Source organism: Somniosus microcephalus, chromosome 32 (genome assembly GCF_052327205.1).
Source record: "Somniosus microcephalus isolate GS21.2 chromosome 32, FLI_Smic_1.0, whole genome shotgun sequence".
NCBI classification, from domain to species: Eukaryota; Metazoa; Chordata; class Chondrichthyes; order Squaliformes; family Somniosidae; genus Somniosus; species Somniosus microcephalus.
Window position 1 is genome coordinate 17,142,782 of NC_141018.1, and position 14,961 is coordinate 17,157,742.

The following is a 14,961-nucleotide window of genomic DNA, read 5'->3' on the forward strand; positions in this document are numbered from 1 at the left end:
GATCTGGTCAGACGAGGAGGAACGCGATGGACACCTACAGACGCTGAAAGACGCCCTCGTAAGAACGGGATATGACGCTCGACTCGTCGATTGACAGTTCCGACGGGCCACAGCGAAAAATCGCATAGACCTCCTCAGAAGACAAACACGGGACACAACCAACAGAGTACCCTTCGTCGTCCAGTACTTCCCCGGAGCGGAGAAACTACGCCATGTTCTTCGCAGCCTTCAACATGTCATCGATGACGACGAACACCTCGCTAAGGCCATCCCCACGCCTCCACTACTCGCCTTCAAACAGCTGCCTAACCTCAAACAGACCATCGTTCGCAGCAAATTACCCAGCTTTCAGGAGAACAGCGACCACGACACCACACAACCCTGCCATGGCAACCTCTGCAAGACATGCCAGATTATCAACACAGATACCATCATCACACGTGAGGACACCACCCACCAGGTACATGGTACATACTCATGTGACTCGGCCAACGTTGTCTACCTCATACGTTGCAGGAAAGGATGCCCCGGAGCATGGTACATCGGCGAGACCATGCAGACACTGCGACAACGGATGAACGGACACCGCGCAACAATCGCCAGGCAGGAGTGTTCCCTCCCAGTCGGGGAACACTTCAGCAGTCAAGGACATTCAGCCTCCGATCTTCGGGTAAGCATTCTCCAAGGCGGCCTTCGAGTCACACGACAACGCAAAATCGTCGAGCAGAAACTGATAGCCAAGTTCCGCACTCATGAGGACGGCCTCAACCGGGATCTTGGGTTCAGGTCACGCTACAAGACCCCAGCATCTGCAACATTTGACCCCTTGTGACCCCACCTCATTGTTCTTTGATGTAATGTTTTCCTGACTGTCCTGTTTGGACACCATTCACACCTTTGATTGCTGTGACTATCTCTCTGCCGAGGTGTGATAAAGGGCAGTTAGAAAGATTACCTGTAATCATCTGGCAGTGTTCTCTGACTATATATGCTGTGCCTATATGCATCTCTCCACTTCACCTGATGAAGGAGCAGCGCTCCGAAAGCTTGTGATTTCAAATAAAACTGTTGGACTATAACCTGGTGTTGTGTGACTTCTCACATTTGTCCACCCCAGTCCAACACCGGCATCTCCACATCATACATGCTCCAAGGTGGTGGAGTGGGGCTTGAACCCATGACCCTCTGACGCCAAGGCGAGAGTGCTACCCACTGAGCCAAGTCTGACAGTAAGGTTTAGTACCACACTAGCTTGTTACCCACTGTGTAATTGGAGAAGCAATAAAACCAGTTTGAAGGCTAGATATGAGCCACACACAGATGATGTATGACATCGAAATATAATATTTCCATCCCTGTTTGCCAGAGGCTTCACCCAAGTCTCTCTTATTTTCTGAAAAAAATATTAATTAAGCATGGAGCCCGAGTGCCTAGAGTTAGGATTGTTTTGTTGATGTCATCTTGTGCATTGAGTAATGACAGTGCTGGAAAAAGGAACATGTTGCATATTTTGCACCAATGTCAGAATCAATTGCCCCCCCCCCCCGCTTCCCTTCCAGGTCAGCTGTAGCATGGGTTAGAGTCAGGGTAAAACTTGCTGCACACTAGGATATAGGATATACACCACAAAAACAGGCCATTCGATCCAACCAGTCCATGCCGGCGTTTATGCTCCGCTCGAGCCTCCTCCCGTCTTTCCTCATCTAAATCTATCAGTGTAACCCTCTATTCCCTTCTCCCTCACATGCTTGTCTAGCTTCCCCTTAAATGCATCGATACTATTGGCTTCAACCACTCCCTGTGGTAGCGAGTTCCACATTCTCACCACTCTCTGGGTAAAGAAGTTTCTTCTGAATTCCCTATTGGATTTCTTGGTGACTATCTTATATTGATGGCCTCTAGTTATGCTCTTCCCCACAAGTGGAAATATTCTCTCTGTATCCACTCTATCAAAATTTTTCATAATTTTAAAGACCTCTATTAGGTCACCCCTCAGCCTTTTTTCAAGAGAAAAGAGACCCAGCCTGTTCATGTCGTGATGCCAGTCTTGTTATTATTGAAATAACAACAGAAAACGCTGGAAAAACTCAGCAGGCCAGGGCAGCATCCGTGGAGAGAGAAACAGAGTCAACGCTTCAGGTCGATGACCCTTCGTCAGAACACCCAAGTGACTACCCTTGTGACTAATTGTGCTTTATCTTCCTCTTATGCGTCCTTCTACGTGGTGCTTCCCCTGTGGCTTCAGCAGATGTGGAGGCCCCTTTTGTTTGCGATTATTGATGGATTACTTTTTCTTTCCCTTAATTTGTTTTCCTTCTTCACTCCCTTGTGTCTCAGACTTCTTAATTTTTTTGATGTCACTATGCCTGCCTACCGCCATCTCCTCAAAAATCCCACCCTTGTTCTGTCTGCTCCCTCCAACTTGCACTCGGCCTCTAACCGCCCCTTCTTTAAGATCTTTGGAGATACTCTTGCTTCCCAGCTGTATTCTCACCTGGCACTATTTAAACCCATTCAATCTGGTTTCTGCCCTGCCCACAGCACTGAGACCACCCCAGTCAAGGTCACCAACGATATCCTCTGTGATTGCAACTGTGATGCTTTATCCCTCCTTCTCTTCCTGGACCTTTCTGCAGTGTGTCATGTGGCTGGTCCCCATTCTTCTCCGCTGACTGTCTTATTGACCCTGTGCTCACATACTTCACTGAATGCAGTAATCGTTAACTAATTTCTCTTTTAACTTTTGCTCCTCTCAAAGTGGCCTTAGTCTCAACCCCCTGTCAGCGGACATAACTATACAGCAGAAAGCTCCTATAGTTTGCTACAAATGGCGTTCACTTGATAAACATAATTTAATAGGACAGAGTCAGCATGGTTTTACGAAGGGGAAGTCATGTTTGACAAATTTGCTCGAATTCTTTGAGGACGTAACATACAGGGTGGATAAAGGGGAACCAGTGGATGTAGTGTATTTGGACTTCCAAAAGGCATTTGACAAGGTTCCACACAAAAGATTACTGATCAAGATAAAAAATCACAGGATTGGGGGTAATATACTGGCATGGGTGGAAGATTGGCTATCTAACAGAAAACAAAGAGTTGGGATAAATGGTTCGTTCTCGGGCTGGCAATCAGTAACCAGTGGTGTTCCGCAGGGGTCAGTGCTGGGACCCCAACTCTTTACAATCTATATTAACGATTTGGAGGAAGGGACCGAGTGCAACATATCCAAGTTTGCCGACGATACAAAGATGGGAGGGAAAGCAATGAGTGAGGAGGACATAAAAAACCTGCAAAAGGACATAGACAGGCTAAGTGAGTGGGCAGAGATTTGGCAGATGCAATATAATGTTGGAAAGTGTGCGGTTATGCACTTTGGCAGAAAAAATCAAAGAGCAAGTTATTACCTAAATGGAGAGAAACTGCAAAGTGCTACAGTACAAAGGGATCTGGGGGTCCTGGTGCATGAAACACAAAAAGTTAGTATGCAGGTGCAGCAGGTGATCAGGAAGGCCAATGGAATCTTGGCTTTTATTGCAAGGGGGATGGAGTATAAAAACAGGGAAGTCCTGCTGCAGTTATACAGGGTATTGGTGAGGCCACACCTGGAATACTGCGTGCAGTTTTGGTTTCCATATTTAAGAAACGATATACTTGCTCTCGAGGCGGTTCAGAGAAGGTTCACTCGGTTGATTCCGGAGATGAGGGGGTTGACGTATGAGGAAAGGTTGAGTAGGTTGGGACTCTACTCATTGGAGTTCAGAAGAATGAGAGGCGATCTTATCGAAACATATAAGATTGTGAGGGGGCTTGATCAGGTGGATGCGGTGAGGATGTTTCCACTGATGGGTGAGACTAGAACTAGGGGGCATAATCTTAGAATAAGGGGCTGCCCTTTCAAAACTAAGATGAGGAGAAACTTCTTCACTCAGAGGGTAGTAAATCTATGGAATTTGCTATCCCAGAGAGCTGTGGAAGCTGCAACATTAAATAAATTTAAAATGGAGAGAGACAGTTTCCTAGCAGATAAAGGAATTAGGGGTTACGGGGAGAGGGCAGGGAAGTGGACGTGAGTCTAGATTCGGATCAGCCATGATCCTATTGAATGGTGGAGCAGGCCCGAGGGGCCGTATGGCCTACTCCTGCTCCTACTTCTTATGTTCTTATGAGCATGCGGATGGCTGATGCAGGAGTTACAAAAGTCACGCTATTCTGGGCAGTGTAGAGCAGATTCTGTAGCGCACCTGAACCCAGCTAAACCTGACCCTAGGAGAAGACTGACATGAGTTCATTTTAGTCCTAGAAATAATTTTAGTTTCATTCTCATTTGGCTTGGAGTTTCAAAGAAATTTAAACCTAATTTTTTGGGGGAAAAAAAAGATAAAATTGTAGTTTTTTTTGTGCTTATTTCTCATTTGAGACTTTTCAAGAATTTTTCAAAAGTTGTCGGGTAACTCGAGGTCACGTGAACGTTAAGAAACAGTGAGGAGATTTGTGAATGCTAGCTTGGCTCAGCCCTGCCTCTGAGTCACAAGGTTCTGGGGTCAAGCCCCATCCAGGATGAGGCATCAACGCAGTACTGAGGGAAGGCTGCACAGTCTGAGCTTCTTTCAGGTGAGATGTTAAATTGAGGCTCCATCTACCTGTTCAGGTTGGTGTAAAAGATCTGCGGACACGTTTCCCCCCGAAAAAAGAGTGTCCACACCACTAAAACAGATTAACTGGTAATTCATCTTATTACTGTTTGTGGGACCTTGCTGTGTGCAGATTGACTTTCCCATTTGCCGATCGCACAACAGGGACTGCACTTTAAAAGTAATTCATTGGCTGTGAAGCACTTGGGAATGTCCTCAGGATGCGAAAGGCGCTATATAAATGTACATCTCCTTCTTGGAATAACAACAAAGATGTTATTTGTCTGTTTCAATTTCCAACATCTGTTCCAAAAAATATGGATTGCTGACCAGAATTATTTTAGTCTTAGAAAAAAATACTTCTTTCTTCATCTCAAATTTTAGTTCTTAGAAGTGTAGTTCTTGAGTTTAATTTATTTGACAAGTACAATAACTTCAGTCAATTACTATTTTGCTCCCTGTTTTATGTCGATTAATCGCCCCTCACCTTGTTGCCGTATTGAAGTGTCTACGTTAAGCTAAAGTAAGTCTGATAAGTCATCTAAAGATGGGATCCTGCATTTCAGAGGCTGTGTCCAACACATGCTCATCCTATCTGCACATCATTGGCTTCAGGAGAGCGTCTTGTTGCTTTGTGGAAGGAGATCGTCTGCTACCCTGTGGACCTCCCACCCGTACAAGACCCAACCAACGTTTCGAGACCATCTTTTCACAGATTTTGTGACTGTCCAGGTAAGATTTTTTTTTTCATCATTTAAATTTTTTCTGTTCTGTACTTTATCTTCAAGTCCTCTTTCTTGTCCTGTTTTGGTTGCACCTTTTGTTTGCGATTATTGATGGATTACTTTTTCTTTCCCTTAATTTGTTTTCCTTCTTCACCCCCTTGTGCCTCGGACTTCTTTTTTTTGATGTCACTATGCCTTCCTACCTCCATCTCCTCAAAAATCCCACCCTTGTTCTGTCTGCTCCCTCCAACTAGCACTCGGCCTCTAACCTCTCCTTCTTTAAGGTCTTTGGAGATATTCTTGCTTCCCAGCTGTATTCTCACCGGGCACTATTTAAACCCATTCAGTCTGGTTTCTGCCCTGCCCACAGCACTGAGACCACCCCAGTCAAAGTCACCAACGATATCCTCTGCGATTGCAACTGTGATGTTTTATCCCTCCTTCTCTTCCTGGACCTCTCTGCAGTGTGTCATGTGGCTGGTCCCCTTTCTTCTCCGCTGACTGTAGTCCATCTCCTGGGCACTACCCTTGTGTTGTTCCATTCCTGCTTGTCCCAATGCAGCTCCCGACCAGAACTCCCTAAGGATCCATTCTTGGCCCCTTTCCTTTTCCTCGTTTACATGCTGCCTCTTGGTGACACCATTTGTAGACACTGGGTAAGCTTTCATACATGTGGTGGCGACACCAGCTTGACCTGTTCATCACCTCTCCCAACCCCACCACCACCCCTGTGTTGTCAGGCCGTCTGTCTAACATTAAGGGGTGGATGAACCAGAATCTCCTACAATTGAACATCAGGAAGACCAAAGCCATTGGCCCAGAAATTCGGGTCGGGGGCTTCCCACGGGTGCAAGCCCCCGACCTGCACTTACCTTGCGCGCCGACAGTTGAGCTGTAGGGCCCCGTGGAATTCCGCTCCGGGGCCTGGCCCAGCTACTGGCGCGCTGTGCTTGCGTGTCCCAGGGGCGTAGTTAGTGCGATGCGCCCCCTGGGATCACGTGAGCCATGGGCAGCCAATCAGAGGAGGGAAAAGCCAATTCATAAGATTGACAGGAAGACCTGTCTAAACTTATGAATATACGGGCCCCAAAATAACAGTAAACCTTCAAATAAATTTTTTAAAAAATCACACTTTTTAAATAAACTATTTTAAACAATAATTTAAATTTTTGAAAAAAGTAATTTTATAAAAAAACGGGGCCAAAAATAAACTTACCTTGCTTTAAAGTATTTAAAAATAATAAACCTGTGGAAAAAATATTTTAATTTTAATTAATTGACCACTTACCTTTTAAAATGCAGGCCTTATGCCTGGTTTTTACATTTCTAAAATCTAAAGACTTACCCTCACGGAAAAACCTGTAAAAAAAACGTAAGTTCAAAGCGCACGCGCAGACTCCCGCGCGCACGCGTTCGACCTTTGAACCCCTTCGTTCAGAGGAACGGAAGTGCCGGTTTCCCGCGCATGCAAGAAACCGGCACTTCCATCGGGTCCATGCGTGAGTACCCCGTGCGTACTCACGCGTTGGGACCCGAATTTATGGGCCATTGTGTTCGATCCCCTGCCAAGAACTCCACACCCTTGCCATCAGCCCTATCCCCCACCTCAGCTGAACTAGACTGCATGCAGTTTCAGTCCAGCTCCTTATCCCATACACTACCAAGTCCTCTTACTTTCATATTTGCAACGGTACTTGCCTTGACCCCTGCCTTGACCCCATTTCTACCAAAAACCTTATCCCTGTCTTTGTTACCTCTAGACTTGCCTTCTCCAGTGCCCTCCTTGATGGCCTCCTCCACCTTCATAAACTCCAAATTGTCCAAAACTTACTGTCTGCACCCTGTCTGACACTAAGCTCCACTTGCTCATTACCCGTCCCTGCTGTACTACATTGGTTCACTGTCCCCACAATGGATCAAATTTAAAATCCGCATCGCTGTCTACAAATTCCTCCATGGTTCCAACCCACTCTATCTCTGCAGCATTCTCCAGCCTTATGCCTCCTCCTACATCCTCTGAATCTGACCCCCAGTGTATCTCCTTTCCCTTCCCTCCCTCCACTCCACCTTTGATGACAGTACAGCCACCTTGACCTTCCTATCTGGGATTCTCTCTCGCCCACCTTTAAAACATCACTTGGATCAAGCTTTCGATCACCTCTCCTAACTCTTTCGCAAAGGCTCAGTGCTTGCTGCTTGTCTTCTCGGTGAAGTGCTTTAGGGCATTTTTCTATGTCAAAGGCCCTATATATATATAAATGCAGTTTGTGGTTGTTTAACTGGAGTGAGCTATCAAGGCCAGGGTCTTCTCTGGAGCCACTGCTGATGTTTCTCTCCACTGGCCAACCAGAGGTATGCTATATAGGATTTGATAGCTTTCTCTGCTGTGTGTTATTTCTTCTACAAAAAGCACTCTGCCCAGCAGGGAACTGACAGAACTTGCCCATGGAGCCGCTGAGTTCAAGTGGCAGATGGAATTTAATACAGAGAAGTGTGAGGTGATGCATTTTGGAAGAAGGAACAGGGAGAGGCAATATACACTTAATGGCACAGTTTTAAAGAGTGTGCAGGGACAGAGGGACCTGGGAGTTAATGTGCATAGGTCCCTGAAGGTGGCAGGACATATTGAGAGAGTGGTTAGCAAAGCATATGGGATCTTGGGCTTCATAAATAGAGGTATTGAGTACAGAAGTAGAGAAGTTATGCTGAACCTTTATAAAGTGCTGGTTAGGCCACAACTGGAGTATTGTGTCCAGTTCTGGTCACCACACTTTAGGAAGGATGTGAAGGCCCTTGAGAGGGTGCAGAGGAGATTTACCAGAATGGTTCCGGGGATGGGGGATCTTAGCTACAAGGACAGGTTGGAGAAACTGGATTTGTTTTCATTAGAGCAAAGGAGGTTGAGGGGTGATTTGATAGAGGTGTACAAGATTATGACGGGTTCGGATAGGCTAGACGGGGAAAGGCTGTTCCCACTAGTTGATGGTACAAGGACTAGGGGACACAGATTTAAGGTTTTGGACAAGAGATACAGGGGGGACGTGAGGAAAAACTTTTTTACGCAGAGTGGCGAGGACCTGGAACTCGCTGCCGACGGAAGTGGTGGAAGCGGAGACACTCTGTTTTCAAGGGGAGACTGGATAGGCACTTGAGGGAAATAAACTTGCAGGGCTACGGGGATAGAGCGGGGGAATGGGACTGACTGGATTGCTCTACAGAGAGCCGGCACGGACTCGATGGGCCGAATGGCCTCCTTCTGTGCCGTTACGACTCTATGACTCTATTGATGAAGGCAGCAATTTCCACCTCTTTATCTTTGTCTTTAGTCCTTTTCCCTTCCATCACTGGAGGGCAAGCAAAGGTTTCACTAACAACAGATTTTGACAGGGACTGGCAGGTGTAGTGAACTAACACATTGGGCTCGATTTTGTCAATGTGGAGCTTTTGGAGGCGGGACTCCCACTTTTTGGGTTGTAGTCCCGCCTCCATCGACTTGTGGCCAACCCACACTATTTTCCCTTGATTGACCTTGTTAAGCCCGCCCAGCGGGCTCAGCAGGCCAATTAAGGGACACCTGGTTACTGGTGACGTCAGCAATTGACATTTCATCTGTCAAGAGCTTTTGACAGATGAAAAATCAGCGTTTGACAGCTCTGTGAAGCTGTCAAACGCTGACAATCTGTCTTCTAACTTGAGTCCTTCTACTCAGACTCAGTTAGAGATCTCTCCAGACCAGAAAGCAGAGGCTGCAGCTTTTGACAGTTCAGCGGCCATTCTGCTTTCTGTGCCGGTGAGCTGAGGGACTCCCGAGAACTGAAGGAAGGAAGCCTGCAGGAGAAAGTAAAGGTAAGTAAAACTTATTAAAACACTTTACACTTATCTCACACACTTACCTCTGCACACATGCACCCATCACTCACCTGCACAACGGATCTCTCGACCCCTCCAACCCCTGCAGACCGACAGTCCGCCTCGCTAACTTGGCGTGGTTCGGAGCCGTCAGACAGCCCACGCTTCAGGGCTAGAAATAGGGATTAGGCAAAAAACTGCCTGTTAACTACCTGTTAACAGGCAGTTAATTAGCACTAATCCCCTTCCCGCCTCGGGGGGGGGCGGGGGGTGGCTCCCAGCACAGGTTGGATACCCGCCTCCTGGGACATTGGCATGGGGGCGAGGTGGGTTCCTGCCCCCCGATTCTGCAATTTTCCCACCACTCCCGCCTCCAAACCCGCCTCCTCAGGGCTTGGAAAATCGAGCCCATTGTCTCTTCACCTCTGAGACTTGGGTTTGAATCCAGCCCGTACTGATGGGATAAAAGTATTCTCTCTCTCTGCTGACTGCTGCGCGGTCTCCGTTCCCAGTTGCCCAGCCTCCGCGTGAAACTGCTCACAATTTGGCACTGAATGACAGTCTCACTCTGTGAGGCTATAAGAGTGAGGAGTGTAGGAAAAAAGAACCAGACTACTGCAGTTGGGGTCGCCCTTCAGAAGTTGGTGCTGATGCACCTTGTTGGGGAGGAGAAGAGGGAGCTCTGCATCCAGTCATGTGATATCTGATGGAGTGCTCTGGTTCGGTTCCGATTGAGTTGACGCTGTATCGCCAGTCCACTTTCTGCACAGGAATCGTTTTGCTCAGACTGGAGTGTCTGAAATAGTTATTCGTCCCTAGCACCAACAATTTGGTGAACACAAAAGTTGGCCAAAAAAAATATATGTATATATATATATATATCGTTTGCTGTGCACAAATTGGCTGCCGCCTTTCCTACATCACATCAGTGCCCGCACTTGAAAAAGTTCTTCATTGGCTGTAAAGCGCTTTGGGACGCCCTGAGGTCATGAAAGGCGCTATAGAAATGCAAGTCTTTCATTTCTTTAATTGTATATAAAGAATGATTTGAGATGCTGCACAGGTAAGTTGGGTGGGCTTTCAGGAGCACAGCCAGTCAAAACACGGAGCACCATAGGTCCTGACATGAATCAGTCATTCATGAAAGAAAAACTTATGAAACAATACTGAGCGGCCTGCGGGTGGCGCTGTCCAGGGAGAGTATAAATACTCGGGCACGGGCCCAGCTTGCGCAGGACATTCTTAACAGGAACTAGTGAAGGACACAACTAGACCTCCATGTTGTAAAACAGTTGATTAAAGCTTTGTTTAACGCTTAGACCAAGTGCCTAGTAGTTTTCTTACGTCTGGTCCCATCGGGATCAGTCAGGGAATGTGGGAAAGGGTGTCATTTTGTTTGGATTGAGCCGAGATCACAGAAGCAGCCCATTTTTTGTGCATGAATATCTATATAAGATGCGGCGTCTGTGGTATATATGGCAGGAGATGGAGCAGCTCCCAGGTCTCTGTCAGCGTCGCTCTTGAGCCAGTTACCTGGAGGTTCACCAAAGCAGATCAGATTCTCTGTTCTTCCCTCTGTTGACACACCTAGCCTTTTTACAGTTACTACCCCAGATGGACTGGCTGAAACTGGGGGCTTGCTGTGTGGGGGTAAGGCCAAGGGCAGCAGGCGCATGGGAACACCACCACCTCCAAGTTGCCCTCCAAGTCACACACCATCCTGACTTGGGCATATATCAGCGTTCCTTCATCGTCGCTGGGTCAAAACCTGGATTCCCTCCCTAACCCGCACTGTGGGAGTACCTTCACCACACGGACTGCAGCAGTTTAAGAAGGCGGCTCACCACCACCTTCTCAAGGGCAATTAGGGATGGGCAATAAATGCTGGCCTTGCCAGTGACACCTACACCCCCAGAATTATTTTTAAAAAGCGCTGTTCTACCACTGCATGGAACCTCATCTTGATGAACAGGTGACTTTCAACTTACCCTGCTTTTAATCCTAATACTTACATCTAAGTACAAGGATATCTCGAATCTAGTTTGGATACATCCACATGAACATGTTTTTAAAATTTATTCATGGCATGTGCGCTAGTTGTGGAGCACAAGTCTTACAAATGGTAATGCAAGAAAGGGACAGAATGTTTAAAGATAAGAGTGTAACAGAAAAAAAGGCCAAAACAAGGAAAAATGGTAAAAAGACAAAGTTAAAAGCTCTATATCTGAATGCACGCAGCATTCGTAACAAGATAAATGAGTTGATGGCACAAATAGATACAAATGGGTATGATCTGATTGCCATTACAGAGACGTGGTTGCAAGGCGACCAGGGCTGGGAACTCAATATTCCAGGGCATATGATAATTTGGAAAGATAGAAAGAAAGGAAAGGGAGGTGGGGTGGCTCTGTTTGTAAAAGATGGGATCAGTGCTGTGGTGAGAAGTGATATTGGCTCAGAAGATCAAGATGTAGAATTGGTTTGGGTGGAGATAAAAAATAATAAGGGGAAAAAGTCTCTGGTGGGTGTAGTCTACAGGTCCCCGAACAGTAGCAATGCTGTTGGACAGAGTATAAATCAACAAATAATGGAGGCCTGTAAAAAAGGTACGGTAATAATCATGGGTGATTTTAATCTCCATATTGATTGGACAAATCAAATTGGCCATGGTAGCCTGGAGGAGGAGTTCATAGAGTGTATCCGGGATGTTTTCCTAGAACAGTATGTAATGGAACCAACCAGGGAGCAGGCTATCTTGGTTCTGGTACTATGTAATGAGACAGAATTAATAAATGATCTCATAGTAAAGGATCCTCTAGGAAAGAGTGATCATAGCATGGTTGAATTTCAAATTCAATTGGGAGGGTGAGAAAGTTGTATCCCAAACCAGTGTCCTGATCTTAAACAAAGGCAATTATAATGGCATGAGGGCAGAACTGGCTAAAGTGGACTGGGAAAACAAATTAAAGGGTAAGAAAGTTGAAATGCAGTGGCGGACATTTAAGGAGATATTTCATAACTCTCAACAAAAATATATTCCAGTGAGAAAGAAAGATTTTAAGAGAAGGGAGCACCATCCGTGGCTAACTAAGGAAGTAAAGGATGGTATCAAATTGAAAACGGAGGCATACAATGTTGCCAAGATTGGTGGGAGACCAGAGGATTGGGAAATTTTTAAAAACCAGCAAAGGATGACGAAAAAAATAATAAAGAGAGAGAAGATGAATTATGAGAGTAAGCTGACAAGAAACATTAAAACAGATAGTAAGAGCTTGTACAGGTATATAAAAAGGAAGAGGGTAGCTACAAGTAAACATTGGTCCCTTAGAGGATGAGACTGGGGAATTAATAATGGGGAACGGGGAAATGGCAGAGACTCTGAACAAATATTTTGCATCTGTCTTCACTGTAGAAGACACTAACAACATCCCAATAATGGATAATCAAGGGGCCACAGGGAGGGGGGAACTAAAGACAATCACTATCCCTAAGGAAACGATACTCGATAAAATAATGGGACTAAAAGACGACAAGTCCCCTGGACCAGATGGCCTGCATCCCAGGGTCTTAAAAGAAGTGGCTGCAGAGATAGTGGATGCATTGGTTGCAATATACCAAAATTCCCTGGACTCTGGAGAGGTCCCAGCGGATTGGAAAACCACAAATGCAACACCCCTATTTAAGAAAGGAGGGAGCCAGAAAGCAGGAAACTATAGACCAGTTAGCCTAACTTCTGTCATTGGGAAAATGCTGGAGTCCTTCATTAAGGAAGCAGTAGCAGGGCATTTAGAAAAACATACTGCAGTCAAACAGAGTCAGCATGTTTTACTGTTGTAATGTAGAAAATGCAGCAGCCAATTTGTGCACAGCAAGCTCCCACAAACAGCAATGTGATAATGACCAGATAATCTGATTTTTTAGTGATGTTAATTTGAGGGATAAATATTGGCCCAGGACACTGGGGATAACTCCCCCTGCCCGTCTTCGAAATAGTGCAATGGGTTCTTTTGCGTCCACCTGAGGGCAGACGGGGCTTCTGTTTAACATCTCATCTGAAAGACGGCACCTCCGGCAGTGCAGCACTCCCTCAGCACTGCACTGGAGTGTTGGCCTAGATTATGTGCTCAGGCCTCTGGTATGGTATGGTATGTTGGCCTTCGTAGCAAGAGGGTTCGAGTACAGGAACAAGGATGTCTTGCTACAGTTGTACAGGGCCTTGGTGAGACCGCACCTTGAGTATTGTGTGCAGTTTTGGTCACCTTACCTGAGGAAGGACGTTCTTGCCATGGAGGGAGTGCAGCGAAGATTCACCAGGCTGATACCTGGGATGGCAGGAATGACGTATGAGGAGAGATTGTGTCGATTGGGCTTATACTCACTGGAGTTTAGAAGGTTGAGAGGGGATCTCATCGAAACCTATAAAATTCTGTCAGGTCTGGACAGACTAGATGCAGGAAGGATGTTTCTGATGGCCGGGGAGTCCAGAACCAGGGGTCATAGTCTAAGGATAAGGGGTAAGCCATTTAGGACTGAAATGAGGAGGAATTTCTTCACCCAGAGAGTGGTGAACCTGTGGAATTCTCTGCCACAGAGGGCGGTGGAGGCCAGTTCATTAAATATATTCAAGAAAGAGTTGGATATATTTCTTGAGGCTAAAGGGATCAAGGGATATGGGGAGAAGGCAGGGACAGGGTACTGAATTTGGATGATCAGCTGTGGTGTATGTAACCGTTCCACCTTTAAGAGAACTATTTTAAGAGTTGCACTACTTTATCTTGGCTGCTGTATACTGTAATACCGGTGGTGTCCACACCGGTATATAAGTGCTGTGTAATGATTTATTGGGCAGTTCCGCCCTGACCTTCGACTAGTAAAGACCTGTTAAAGTTTACTCTTGTGGTCTGTGTATTAATTCTCAATATAACACACAGACTTAACAGTGGCGACGAGTACGATCTTACCCTGCGGCAGAGATACATCCAAGGCAGTTTAACGGGCGTCGAGAAGGAGGCATCCGCCCTCATCATTCTGCTGAGAAAAGACTCGGGTCTGCAGAGCAAAGGAAGAATTCTGACACGAAGCCTTCCATCAGCAACAGGCAGTGATCATCCCTTCTATCACGGTGGTGGGTAAGCCGATCAGCGACGAGCAGCAAGTCGGCCACGTTGACTGTGAAGTAGGGGAGGGAAAAACGGAGGATATAAGGGCGGAGAACTCGACCACGGCCGGGGAAAAGAGCCGGACAGAAGTCGGGGCCAGAGGCGCTGAGACTGGGGCAGCGTAAGGCACGGGAGCCGCGGTGAATGCAAACGCAGCCGGTGTAAAAGACCGGGCTGCAAGCGGGCTGGGAGACGCAACAGCGTCGAGAGAGGGCTCGACCGCGACAAACGCAGCCGGTGTAAAAGACCGGGCTGCAAGCGGGCTGGGAGACGCAACAGCGTCGAGAGAGAGCTCGACCGCGACCGGTGAGAAAGGCCGGGCAGCTACCGAGGCCGCGAGGCGCAGCGAACGGGACGCCGTAAGGCGCGGGAGAAAATTTTTTAAAAAACCGCGGAGAACTCAGCCGCAGCCGGGGGAAAGGACCGGACTGCAAGAGGGGCTGGGAGGCACGATTTGAAAACCGCTGGGGAGGGCGAACGCAGCAATACGGCAATCGCCATTACAGCCAGCGGGGGGGAGAAAGGCAAACGCGGGAAACCGCCATTTTCGTAGGCGGGGAAGAAGACGAGCGCGGGAAACCGCCATTTTGAAAA

At 46.9% G+C, this 14,961-nt stretch overlaps 1 protein-coding gene across 3 annotated transcripts in view; it reads left to right on the plus strand.

Moving 5' to 3' along the window:
- The window catches only part of sin3aa (SIN3 transcription regulator family member Aa), a 170,023-nt gene that overhangs the window by 15,279 nt on the left and 139,783 nt on the right, over positions 1 to 14,961 (plus strand). For all 3 annotated transcript variants that reach the window (XM_085972155.1, XM_085972159.1, XM_085972157.1), the window contains exon 2: positions 5,201 to 5,366. The gene's annotated coding sequence lies outside the window, so the exon portion shown is untranslated. The remainder of the gene's footprint in view (positions 1 to 5,200; positions 5,367 to 14,961) is intronic.